This window comes from Mytilus galloprovincialis, chromosome 2 (assembly GCF_965363235.1).
Source record: "Mytilus galloprovincialis chromosome 2, xbMytGall1.hap1.1, whole genome shotgun sequence".
In the NCBI taxonomy this organism is placed as follows: domain Eukaryota; kingdom Metazoa; phylum Mollusca; class Bivalvia; order Mytilida; family Mytilidae; genus Mytilus; species Mytilus galloprovincialis.
Genome location: NC_134839.1, coordinates 1,212,652 through 1,227,229, shown reverse-complemented (window position 1 = coordinate 1,227,229; position 14,578 = coordinate 1,212,652). Strand labels below are relative to the sequence as shown.

The following is a 14,578-nucleotide window of genomic DNA, read 5'->3' as shown; positions in this document are numbered from 1 at the left end:
ATTGTATATTTTTGAATCTGGCCAAAAGACCAATAAATTGAAAATCTTAATCATGTAAAGCATCTGTCAACTTTAAAGCTTTTCCCTATGAATCATGTGTATTTTTGGCGTGTCATGCTTTTAATTTCAACAGCTCTTATCTCAAATCAAAAATCAGTTACATCCTTTTTTTGCCCCTGCAACTGAAAGGGGGGGGGAGGTGTTATTGTTTTACCCCTGTCCGTTTGTCCTTCCGTCCGTCCCATTATTGGTATATAGTTATTTGGCATAACCCCTCCTACTGTTTGATTTCTAGGAAGTTTTCACTTTGCTGTCTGTTGAGTAGTTAAGTACGTACGCTGCGCTTCAATAGAAACGATTCCCTTTTCAAACAATTTTATGTGACTACATGTCCATTATTTATTCCGTGTGCATTGAATGGGTTGACATGTCATAAATGTTTCTATATTGTTGTATGGTCGAATAAAGCTTGTGTAATATAATTTTTTTAAATAAATATGAATTCATACTGACTACATAAAAGTCATGGCCCGTACAAGTGTTTCTTATCAAAAACCACAATTATCGTCCTTGAGGTCAAAGTTCAAGGTCACATGAAGGTCAAAATTTTTAGAAGGCACACCACCTCATGATGATTCATGTACATCCACATGCCAAAGATGTAAGGCCTAGGTCAAAAGGCAAAGAAGTTATGGCCTACATGGTTGTGTTTTTCACGGAAAAAAACCCATAAAGTTGACCTTGAGATCACATTTGAAGGTCACACAAAGGTCATCATGATGCAAGACACTAAACCCTGTGATGATACATCCACATGCCAAATAGCTAAGGCCTAGTTCTAAAGACGAATAAAAATATGGCCATTATATCTTTTTTGAATAGATTTTGCTCTTATTTAATGAACCAATTTGAGGGTGGGGCGTAATTTAAACTTAAATACCAAAAAATCTAACGGTTAAATTTTAAAAATTTTTTGCAAGAACAATCGACTAGTATAGCACTCCAAATGCTTAGTTTTATGAAAAAATTAAACGACACATTTTTTTTCAAAAAAAAAAATCTTCTTCAAATACTAGAAGCACAGCATTCACTTTTCGGGGCTGATTCTGATACCCCCTATTAAAGTTCTGGCAAAATTTTAAATCCGGAATAAAAAACTTACAAGGAAGGGGTATCAGTGAACTAATTTCCACCTCAGCTATCATTATTAGCTATGCTATTGTCAATTTAGGATTAAATTTTAAAAAATTTTACAAATTCAACCCTTTACCCATATTTCAGAAACTTCCAATTTTGGCCGATACTAGTATGTAAAAGATGCTATATTTGAGTTGCCAAATCTTTTAAACCTATGGTTCAAATCTTTTAAAATTTTTACAAGATGTTTAGGTTGGCCTAGTTTATCAATGAAAAAAAAATAAGAAAAATTAAACGACAGGATTTTTTTGGGGTATAGTGTTGGGTACCCCCTTAAACTAAATAATTCAAAACTAGAACAGTGTAAGTCGGTTGAGAACTATTTTTGTTTGTTTGACGATATATAAAGGCAACAGTAGTATACCGCTGTTCAAAACTCATAAATCCATGGACAAAAAACAAAATCGGGGTAACAAACTAAAACCGAGGGAAACGCATTAAATATAAGAGGAGAACAACGACATAACACCGAAACGTAACATAACGATATGTATGTCCGTTTCAAACGATTTATATTACCTTGGTGAATAACTGCATCCCTCTTGTTTCACATCTGTTACTGTTTAGGTTTTTCTCTTTTGAAAACTATATAAAAACCAGATGATATACCAAGTGATAAATATGTAGACGTAATATATTTTCAGTTGGTGCTTTCTTTTTTGAGTGTCAGCTTGTGTCCGTTCTTGCAGTTCCATTTGCGGTGTCAATAAATTCATACCTTTTAGCTCTCACACCACACATATTGATAATAATAAAGTGGCAAACGTTTTATAAGTTTACTGTATCACAAGTTTTGATATAGAAGTATGAGTTTAATGCAGACAATAAAAACTAGTGGTTGGCTGATTAATTGATTGTTTTTTAACGCCACTTTTAACAATATTGTGCTATCTCGTGAAGTTAGTCTAATTGGTGGAGGAAGCCGATAAGCCGGAGGGAACCAACGACCTTGATAGGAAAACTGACAATCCTACTCAATTCATAGGCTGTGTTTGGATAGACACACGCATATACCACGTTATGCGTATATCTTAAACACAGCCAATGAATAAGTCGAGATCACCTGCCACGTGACAGGTTTGATATACAGTAGATAGACAAATTAGATCACTCGGCCATGAGACCCCTATTAAAGACCCATATCGAACCCAACATTTTAAAAATATTTTTCAAAAAGATTACATTATTCAGGAATTTTGTTACTGCATAATGACCTCATTAATAGCTTCAATGTGTTAATTGGAAACAGATTTGTTCCTTGGAATTGTAATACTGAATTTAAGTTAATGTGTATGAAGACAATTGTTTTGTGTAATAAATATGCTAATTTTAAGAAAAATTTAAAAAAAATCTCCTTTAAAAATTAACTGCATGCTGGTGGTTTACTCCTTTATTGTAAGTAGTTGAGCTACATATCGTTATTATAATTATAGGTATTGCTGATATGATTTACTCTTACAGGTATTACAACAGAGAAGGAATGGTTCCGTTGATTTTGATAGGGTCTGGTCGCACTATGAAAATGGCTTTGGCGACCCTAACACAGAATACTGGATAGGTTTGTTCTACTAATATTTTGATTTAGTCCTTGTTTCATAATACATGTATAGCTCCTATTGTCTGGTTTTGAAATGCTAATGGTTTTAAAGCGTTCCCAAGTTTAGTAGTAAGCTGTTTATGAATGCTTCATTAAAATCAAACCAGCCAAACAAATACAAAACTATAAAACCATATGAAAATGTGAAATAAAAAGACATAAAGACTGTTGAAGAAAAGTGTAAAGTATTTCAAAATACAAAACACAATAGCACAAAAAAGTAAACGAACGTATTAGGATGATATGCAGGCTATATAACCCTGCATAACCTTAAGACAAAGCCTGTACCAATTTAGGAATATGACATGTGAATTCCGTTCGTGTCATTGTAGAGCGATAAGAAAAGACGAATCACGTTAGTTTTTTTCCCAAAATAACGGTGACGATAATTATTTCTGACCTCTGTGACGAATTACGATAAGGATATTTTGACGAATCACGGTAAAATTTAACCAATTTCATGCTAACGCTAAAGAACATAACTTTCTGAAAATCGTTGAAAAGAAAAGATAAAATATGTTTAGATATCGTCTTAAAATCCGAAGAGAAACATATTCGACCACTGTATCTAGTGTATGACGATATTTCTCCGTTCTCAACAATTAAAGCTTGGCAAGCCTCGCGTTTTGAACTTTAAAATTAAACTGCTTAAGTAGAGAAATACCGTAACACACTTGATACAGTGGTGGAATTTAAATAGAGTATAAACATATTTCAATACTAAATTAATTTGATAAAGCCTCTGTCACACCTTAACGAATAGCTCGAATGGATGCCGATCTGATATTTTTTTTTCAATCCGTTTATGTCCGTTAGACGTCCGTTCTTATCCATTAGATGTCCGTCCATATCCGTTTCATGAACGTTTAGTGTTCGTTTTATGCATGGACGTCCGTTCTGTCCGGTGGAAAATTTTGAGCATGTTCAAAACTTTGAACAAACGTCCAACGGATGAAGTGTCCGTTGAACGTCCGGTAGGCGTCCGTTTTATACGGTACTCGTCTGTTTCGTTTCCCTTTTGTATCCGTTACTTGTCCATTATACATCCGTTGGAGGTCCAACGAATAAAACGGACGATGAACGGATGCGATACGGACAAGAACGTAAGGATAACAGATATCTACCGACTGAAAAACGGAAAAATGCCAATTAAAAATCATTGCCCAGTCCTGAGAAATATGTCTTATTATTATCGCTTTTAATTTTCCGCTTATCTTGTTCATTCGTATTATCCGGTACGCTTCCGTTAGGTGTCCGTTTACGCGGTACTTGTCCGTTGAATGTACGTTTGACGTCCATTCTGTTCGGTACGTTTCCGTCTCTTGCACGTTGCAATCCTGTGAGCGTCAGTTAGACATTTGTTACCCGTCCGTTTATTTGGTCAGTATACCAACGGTCACCAACCGGATACAAATTTTGTCAACGGACCACTTTTTGTCATCTGTTCGAGCTATCCGGTAAGGTGTGACTACAGCTAGAATAGTAATCATAACATTGACCATATTATTTTGTAAAGGAAATGAGGCATTGTACCATTTGACACTTTCTGGTGGAAATGAATTGCTAATTCTGATGCAGACCTGGGATGGTGTTTGGAAGCATGCATATTATATCGGCTTTTACATCGGCCATAAGAACGACAATTATAGGCTTCACTTATCGGAATACAGTGGCTCAGCAGGTAAGTCTAGGGGTGCAGCTAACACCAAAAGTAAAATCACAAAAATACTGAACTCCGAGGGAAATTCAAAACGGAGAGTCCCTAATCAAATGGCAAAATCAAAAGTTAAAACACATCAAACGAATGGACAACAACTGTTCTATTCCTGACTTCGTATACTAGGCATTTTCCCATGTAAACAATGGTGGATTGAACCTGGTTTTGTAGCTAGTTAAACTTCTTACTTTTAGACTCATCAAATTTCATAATATTGACAACGATACGTGAACAAAATAAACAGACACAATAGGTGAAATGTCAAAAATACAGCAGTTAACAATGTGCTACAATCTTAATCGTCATACAGAAACTTCTCAGAAGGAATCAAAAGTAGCAAGCATTATCTTGTAGACTCATATTTCACTATACAGATCTGTCCTCTCACTTAATGGTTCAAACGGTAAATATATTGAACACATCTTTTTCATTAAACATGCCACATATGCAGTCAAGTCTCTTAATTATCTTCAATATCTTGACTTACACTTAGAAGTTGACATTGTGGGTTAATCTATTCGGAGTTAATTGAAAACAAAACCACTTGGGAAATGGGGAGAATTAAGCTTCCCAAATTTGAACTTTTATGTCATGTAGCAACATTCCAGCTGCACTAGCAAAGTCGTAAAGAAGGTGTACTCCTTTTGAAAGTATTACTAACGTCATAATGCGTTGCATGGCCGTTATGCAATTTCCATCAACTAAGAATTGATGTATTCCAATGGTTTTCACCACCATCCCTCTTTCTATTTTTGATGGTGAAATTACAAAATCAGACTTATTACTAAAAATTGTGTAAACAAGATCAACATTACGTATTGTCATCAATAAACTCTGCAAAGATCTTAACTACCCCCGAATTTCAATTTCTAGGTGTAAGTCAAGATATTTAAGATATGTAAGAGAAGTAACTGTATATACCATATAGCATCATTTATTGTATGTTTAGTGAAAAAAATATGTAAAACATATTCATAATTTGGACCATTAATTGAGTTTAGAAACTGAAAAAGTTCAATTAGTTTTAACACACTTGGCATAGACTAGTAATATTTCTTAATAAATTTTACTCAAAGTTCCTTATATTTCGAACACACATAGAAACAATGAAATTCGTCTTCAATACACTGACAGCAAATTGTACGTATACGACGTGACAAGTTAATCGTTTAGTACCGTCCAGGTTTAACTGCCAACGAATGATAAGAAAGTCTGAGTTTTGAAAGTGCTCTCTATATAATACATTATTTTTTACCAAAATATTTAGAATTTTTTTTAGGTTGATATTTCTTGTATACTTTTTTGTAGGTGACAGTCTGCTCAGTTTTGGTCAGGCGGGACAACAATTTAGTACAAAAGATGTCGATAATGACCCCTGGGGCCCTAGGTGTAATCCTACCTACCATAAGGGAGGCTTTTGGTTTAAAAACTGTTGCAGGGCGGATTTGAATGGATTCTATTACAGTACTGGGGTTGAAGCCACAGATTCATGCCACTGGAGAACATTTACAGGTCTTCGAGAGTCTCTGAAAACCATCTATATGATGTTTCGATAATATTGTTAGTAAGAATACAACAATACGGACAAGTGTCACAGTATGTAGAACAAAGAGAGTGAAACAAACATAAACAAAATATAACCGCTTCTTTAAAATGAACGAAAACCATTTTTTTAAAAGTATTTTAATGTTTCATTTCCGATTTTTATACTTTGGAATTTTGCACTTTATCTTTTATCACACATTAAAATGTGTTGAATGTATATACTATTTAGCAGCGACAAAAGTTAGACTTTATTTGGACTTTATAACATTTTTTGAATTCAAGCGTCACTGGGTCCTTTGTAGACGAAACGCGCGTCTGACGTAAATACAAAATTTAATCCTGGTACCTATGATGAGATTATTTACTGTAAAAAACATGATTTCTATACCAGCAAGATATTAAAAAAAAAGTTTTTTAAAACCTATGATTTAAAGTAGTAGGTTCAGTACGACCCCTTTTTGGCCCCAAATTATAGCAGTTTTACAAAATTGTGAAAGTGTTATCTTTAGGCTATATTTTGGAAAGTAAAGTGCTGCTGCTTCATAAATATGAGCTGTTTTGACAATACATTGCACAAATATCGCGTTCTAGCATCATTAAGTCATGCTAAAATACTGAAATCTTCAAAATTTTAGCATTTTGGTAAATTTTTAGACGGTTTTTGTCAAAAATTAAAGAGGCCGCATTCGTGTTTATTCATAATATTGAAATGTAAGTTGTGATTGATGGTAATACAAAATATATATAAAGGTTGAGGATGAACACGGATGCGGCCACTTTTGTTTTTGACAAAAACCATCTGAAAAGTGACGTTTTTTTGGCATATTTGATAGATTTTTCATATTTAAGCTTGAATCAGAGGGTTTTGAATGACTAAACCAGTTAAAATCTTTCACATAAACTAATCGAATCAATTGAAATAGACACTTAAGTGTTTAAAAAGTGTTCAAAAACTTTCGTTAGATGAACCTGAAATTTGAGGCCAAAATCGGCCCTTACCAGACCTACTCCTTTTATCATTTTTCGGTTTATATCTTATTCAAATGTTGGTATATTTTATTCACTCCTATCTGTAATTTATAAATCTTTAGTTTCAAATGTTTACATAAAAATACGAGAAGTCAGGTTTGCAAATACATAGGCTGTCAATAAACAGTTTGCTCACATTAACTAACAAAAAAGAAATTAATTAAGAACATTCTTTTTTTAACAAATATTAGCACCTTCCTCTCTGTTATTTCCGATTGTATTTTTAAGTAACATTTCTAGCGAAAGAAGAGAACGAGTACCAAGGGCCAAATTTCTGTAAAAGTCAAAATAATAAAAAGCTAGATCAGTGTCAAAGTTGAAGTGCATTCAAATGCACGCAATCCCGCAAAAATGAGGTGGGGTTAATTTAAATATTTCTAATGCAAATACTATATGAGTGAATCCATAGCATTTCTTAAAAAATCGATCCTTAATGACGTGGCAACAGTTTCGTAACTAAATCATTTGTAAAAAAGTCTGTTTTAAGGTTTGGTAACCGTTTGATGTGAATGATGTAATTTTTGTGCTTTGTACAGAATATAACAAAAACCCAGATGGGATGTGAAATACTGAACGCACAAGAAGTCTGCACATTGATTTATATTTACGAATGATGTCCTTGCACCGGTAATAGCATTCGGTAAAAGTTTTACAATGTTGTGATATTGAAACCTCTGAGTTAATGATTTTTCAGTAATAATCGTTAAAATCAAATACAAACGTTGAGATATATAAACATCAAACGATGATGCCGAGGGAACAATATGTAATTTGAAAATCAATATTTTGGTGACAAAAATTTAGTATTAAGATTCCCGTTAAAATTGTAGATATAAGGATCCAAGAAAGGGGAGTGTTCATTGTTCATATTAGTTTTTTTGAAAGGTAAGTTAAACTGAAAAATCACTTTCGGGTACACACTGATGCCTCCATTATTGAGAACGTAAATATCCCCCTAATAGATATAGGAAGATGTGGTATGAGTGCCAATTAGACAATTCTCCATCCAAATAACAATTTATAAAAGTAATGTCTAAATCAGACGTGTTTATGTTTTTATGATTTAAGTCAAGGATTGTTTTCATATAAAATACACTAATCTGCCAACATTATTGACCTATTATTCTATGTTTCTTCATAAATGTTTGATTGTCTGGATTTTTATACGTACTTGTCCTTTGGATCCTCAAGTGTTTGATAAACTTATAGAGAATGATTAATACGACATTCTCTGCTAGTTAAAACAGCTTGAGAGATGCCTTTTCATACTTACATAGCTTTATATTTTCTCGTCTGAAAAAAAAAAGAAAATATGTAGTGTTTTTATTATAGTGATACCAGTTTCAACTATTGTTACAGCTAAAGTCACGCTGGGAAGAATAATTAAAGTTAAAAAGTTCCAGAACATTTATTAAATGAATCTCGGTCAATTTTGAAATGATAAAAAAAGATAAAAAGTAATAATAATACCCTCGATTTTGTTAAATGATTTTTTTAAAGAGGGGAACAAATCTATATAGAACGTTTCTTTTATCTGACAGTTAAATATATTCAAAATGATTTGAAAAAAATAAATATTTGTGGATTAATTAACAATTGATTTTTCCCCATACTTTTAATTATATATTTTTCTTTCAATATTATGTTACTATGTAATTTAATTGCATTGCTATTGGAATTATTGAACGTAAAAACAGGGCCACTTGAGAGTTAAAGTTGGGCATTATTTTTAGCTCTTTTTGTTATCCTGATGCACATGTAAGCCTTCAATAGCTTTACAAACATTCAGTTGTTAAAAGGGAGAACATTATAAAGCACAGTCAAGCGGCTGTGCGATTATTGCTCCAGGATTGTTTGTTTTAATCGTTTTTTTTCAAAAAAGTAATTGGACAAATGAGAAACTTTGCTACAGAAAAATTGTGTAATCGTTTAGACTGATTGCATAGGTCTTTTAAATTTATATTGGATTTCTTCGAAGATGTTGAGGATTTACAGTTTATTTTCCATAGTATTATGCAATATCGAACTAGTCAAAACCACGATACAAAATCGTGCTCAAACTGCAAAACGAAATATACCTTATGACAATGTATACAAGTCCGACAACTTATTGTGGACGGTAAAAAAATCCAGCGCTGTAGCCTGCATTGCCTCATGCGCAGACAGCATTGATTGTAGGTCTGTAGCATTTAATGGAAACGACCGCAGATGTCAAGCCTTCAACAAAGATTTTACCAATCAAGTTGTTACAGGAATTTTTGAAAGTGGATGGACTCATTATGAAGTTTACCAAGGTATACATTATGTGCAATGTTATATAATAGACTGAGAAAATGATGGCACATGTGATATTTACTTACCCGCGGAAAATTAAGTTTCTTAAATTGGTAGGAAATTTCCAGATAACACCTGAACTTGCAACTTATTCATTTTAATTTGAAGTAAAACAGAATAGTACATGTTTGTCTAAATTGAGATATATATTTATATTTATTGACGCATCAATAGCCAAGTGAGTTATTATCAACACCAAATTATCTTTTTCGAGGTACATTTACTCCACTTAATAGATATATAAAATACTTCATTATTTTCTAAACTTCACTATTTTAACATATATAGCCATAATGACCATCTATTGCAAAATTTCTCTCCTCTCAGGAAATACATGCAAGACAGGAATTATAGCTACCACAGCAAGAGATTGTTCTGATGTACAATCTCAAGGTCACATTTTTAGTGGTGTGTATACTATTTCCCCTTCATACGACATTAAGAAAGATGTTTGGTGTGACTTATATACGCAAGGGGGTCGATGGACAGTGAGTATATAAAATCTCGCGGTTGTGAAAATAGTAAAATAACTAAAAATACTGAACTCCGAAGAAAACGAAAACAAAACGGAAAGTCCCATTATCAAATGGCACAATCAAATGATAAAACACATCAAACGAATGGACAACAACTCTAATATTCCTGACTTGGTACAGGCATTCTTAAATGTAGAAAATGGTGGATTGAACCTGGTTTTAAAGCGTTAAACCTCTTGATTATGTATGTATAAAGTTAGGTTTTTTGCACAGATCAGTAGGAATATTGGATAAAATTATGACAGTAGACGTTTGATTGTTTTGCCATATGTATTTTTTTGAAATAACTCCACGGCTTTTTTTCTTCAATTCACAATTGTGTCGTCATCGATCTTCAGTTGGCAAAACCTACTCTCAAACTGATGCTAGGACTGTCTTTAACTTGCCGTTAGGTAACAATGGTTTTTGTTTGCTGCATGTTGAATACACTTACTTTGATTCTGATATGAAGTATAACAATTAATGCGCTGATCTTTTGCTTAAGGCGTGTTTTGCAGCGTATGTTTTGATTTTCTGTCATGTACCAAAAATATCCTTTTGTTTCTATGAAAAGCCTCCTCTGGTATTGTTTAGTACACACCGACAAAACGCTTCATGAAATAATTTAAAAAATGATGTCTATTTTTTTTATGGATTGCTTTTTTAAAACATAGCTTAAATGTACAAAAATATTTGAAAGAGTATTTCTTTTTTTAACTTTTTACTTTTTAAATTCAAAAAATAAAATGCGAAAGTCGGTTGAGAGCTAAATTGTTTGTTTGACGATATTTATGTTCGTTTTTAATGATTTCTTTTCAATGGTGAATATAAGAGGGACGAAAGGGACAGTCAAACTCATAAATCTAAAACAAACTGACAACGCCATGGCTAAAAATGAAAAAAAGACAAACAAACAACAGCACACATGACACAACATAGAAAACTAAAGAATAAACAACACGAACCCCACCAAAAAACTAGGGGTGATCTCAGGTGCTCCTGAAGGGTAAGCAGATCCTGCTCCACATGTGGCACCCGTCGTATTGCTTATGTGATAACAAATCCGGTAAATAGTCTAATTCAGTAGGTCACATTCATGAAAGGGAAGGGGATTGTAGTTACGACGTAAGGAACATATTCGATATCATTTGTGAAACGGTTGTTCCATAACGGTCAACCAACTCGTGATGGCGTCCGTAAAATTTACGTAGGGATGATTTCAACTTCACCATTTGGAACTCTTGGTTTAATAGCTTCCTTGTGAGCAGCAACACTCTATTAAGAAAATCATGATAGGAAATGCAAGCACGGGAATATCGTATCAATTGGGAGATATATACCCCGTATGCAGGTGCTGCTGGAATGTTTCTACTTCGAAATGGAATAACTGCATCTAAAATTGTGAATGGAAATGGGGAATGTGCCAAGGAGACAACAACCCGACTATAGAGCAGACAACAGCAGAAGGTCACCAACAGGTCTTCAATGCAACGACAAATTCCATCACCCGGAGGCGTCCTTCAGCTGGCCCCTAAACAAATATATACTAATTCAGTGATAATGAACGCCATACTAAACTCCAAATTGTACACAAGAAACTAAAAGTTAAAATAATACAAGACTAACAAAAGATCTGTCTTTCTTCACATTGCTTTACTCTCTTCTGAACTCTATGAATATCATATGATATACCAAGTTATAAATATCTTTTTGCTTAAAATATAAATGAAATTTATCTATCTCAATTCACTCATTTCTAATCCAACATTAATAGTTTTAGACCATGATATTCCGTGCTAACCGTCGTATCTAACAAATGGGATTACGTTTTCTTTACTATTGTGCACTTTACTTTCATCGATGGTCATTTTTCTTTCTTTTGGAGTGTTAGTTTATGTAATTTCTTGCAGTACCAGTTTCTGTGTCAATAAATAAATTACTAATTTTACTTTCATTGCTATAATCTTTGTCACCACACGTATTTATAATAATCAAGTGGAAAACGTTCATAGTTGTATCACAAGTTTTGATGTAGAAGTATGATTTTACAGCTGACAGATTGATTGATTTTTTGTTATTTAACGCCACTTTCAGTGCTATTGTGCTATTTTGTCTAGTCAGTTTTTATTGGTGGAGCTGACGACCCGGTCTGAACCACCGACATTCGATTGGAAAGTTGACAATTATAGTCAATTAATAGGCTGTGTTTGGATATACGCATAAGGCGACCTATAGTTTGGTACCAATGAATGTTTGTTATTTATTTATCAAAATATATATAACTATAAAGGTACCTACAGGTAACCACATACAACCTTACGCGTATATTTTAAACACAGCTAATGAATAAGTCGAGATCCCCTACCACGTGACAGGTTTAGGATACAGTAGTTACACAAATTAGATCACTCGACCAAGAGACCCCTTTCAAAGACCTATATCGAACACAACATTTTAAACATATTATTCAAAAAGATTGCTATATTCAGGAATTTTCCTTTAAGTGGTCACTGTTTACATAATTAATAGCTTCAACGTTTTATTTGGAAACAAAATTGGTTCTTTGAATTTTAATATTCATGTAAGTTAATCCGTAAGACAATTGTTTGGCGTAGTATTTCTAGTATAAAAAAAACAGTCGCCCTTTAAATGATAAATATGAACTGCATGCTGGTGGTTGACCCCCTTATTGTATGTAGTTGAGCTACATATCATTATTATAATTATAATTATTGCTGTTATGATATACCATTACAGGTATTCCAACAGAGAAGAGATGGTTCCGTCGATTTTGATAGAAGCTGGTCGCACTACGAAAATGGCTTTGGTGACCCTAACACAGAATACTGGATAGGTTAGTTTGATAAAGACAAATTTGATTTAGTCCTTATTTCATCTTACCCTATCAGTGTATTTACACATTCCTGGCTTTCAAGTGTTATTGTCTGAGCGTTCCCAATGCAGGTTAATCTAGAAAAGCGCTTTGGAAGTACACAATCTAAAAAAAATGATTTCATATACATAATCTTTATACTTTGAATATATGAAATCATACTTTATAAAGGAGTAGGTCAGGTAAGGGTCGATTTTGGGCCTCCAATTTCAGGTTCATCTGACGAAAGATTTTGTACACCTTTTAAACACTTAAGTGTCTATTTCAGTTGATTCAATTAGTTTAAGTAAAAGATTTTAACTGATTTACTCATTAAAAACGCTCCGATTTGAGCTTAAATATGAAAAATCTATCAAATATGCCAAAACATGTCACTTTTCTCAAAAATAAAAATGGCCGCATCCGTGTTCATCTTCAACCTTTATATATGTTATGTATTATCAAATACAACTAACATTTCAATATTAAGAATGGACACAGATGCGGCCTCTTTCATTCAAGACAGAAACCGTCTAAAATTTAACTAAAATGCTAAAATTGTGAAGATTTCAGTAATTTGGCATGACTTAATGATGCTAGTACCCGATATATGTGCATTGTATTGGCACAAACAGCCCATATTCATGTAGCAGAAGCATTCTACTTTTAAATAAATAACTAAAAGTTTACATTTTAACAATTTTGTAAAACTGCTATTTTTTGGGGTCAAAATGGGGTCTTACTTGACTTACTCCTTTATTGCTTCCAATGCGCTTTTATGGATTAATATTAATTGGGTAATTACTATTAAGTGTTCAGGTGTTTATGACTGCTTTATTCAACCAAAAGGTAAAATCAAACTAGCAAAATAACACAAATCTGCAAAAACCACAACATTCAATAAAAATAATACTAAAACGTTGAAAAGTAAGCGACACAATGGCACAAAATGAAAAGAAATCGAGCGAACGAATTAATAATAATAATAATATCTTTATTTAGAGAGAGTAACTCATTTGGATTACACCAATTTAATTATCGTTTCATCTCGGCCTCTATTAAGTGTTCTACACCTAATCTTTCAGTGCTTTTAACAAGTTCCTTAACTACCATTTAAGAGCTTATCATAAACTGTTGTAATAAAATATGTGAACATAGTGGAATTGACTATTTTTGGAGTGTAAACAAATCTTTGAATGTTTTAGATAAATTACGTGCTTTTGATGGTCCTTTTGATTCTGTTGACAGTTTTGATTTTTCTACTCTTTACACTACACTTCCACACTATCTTATCAAACAAAAGTTTTCACATTTAATTAAATGGTCATTTGATAAATCTGAATGCAAATATATTTGCTGCAACTCATGTAAAGCCTTCTTCTCTAATGAAAAAGGTAAATATGCTAGATATACTTACTGGAGGTGTGATGAGATGATTGAAGCTGTTAATTTTCTCCTTGATGATATTTATGTACGTTTCGGCAACAAAGTTTATCGACAGGTTATAGGTTTCCCTAAAGGTACTAATTGTGCGTTTTATTTCGTTAATAAATCAAGATTTTTTTTAATATACTGCTGAAATTTACCCCTACAAGGAACTTACTTTAAATAAATCAAATTTAAACGGTAATAACTGTCCTTTCCTAGATTTAGATTTTCCGGTTTTAAACAGGAAACTCCCCACTAAAATTTACGACAAAAGGGACGATTATTTGTTCCCTATTGTTAATTTTTTCGTTTTAGATGGTGATTTTCCTTTGGCACCATCTTAC

At 33.0% G+C, this 14,578-nt stretch overlaps 1 long non-coding RNA gene across 1 annotated transcript; it reads left to right on the top strand.

The window, feature by feature from the left end:
- Positions 1 to 2,675: 2,675 nt before the first annotated feature.
- On the top strand, positions 2,676 to 6,109 carry LOC143062068 (uncharacterized). The gene is made up of 3 exons (XR_012974525.1): positions 2,676 to 2,755; positions 4,311 to 4,475; positions 5,820 to 6,109. It is a non-coding gene; the product is annotated as an uncharacterized LOC143062068 (long non-coding RNA).
- Positions 6,110 to 14,578: the final 8,469 nt, after the last annotated feature.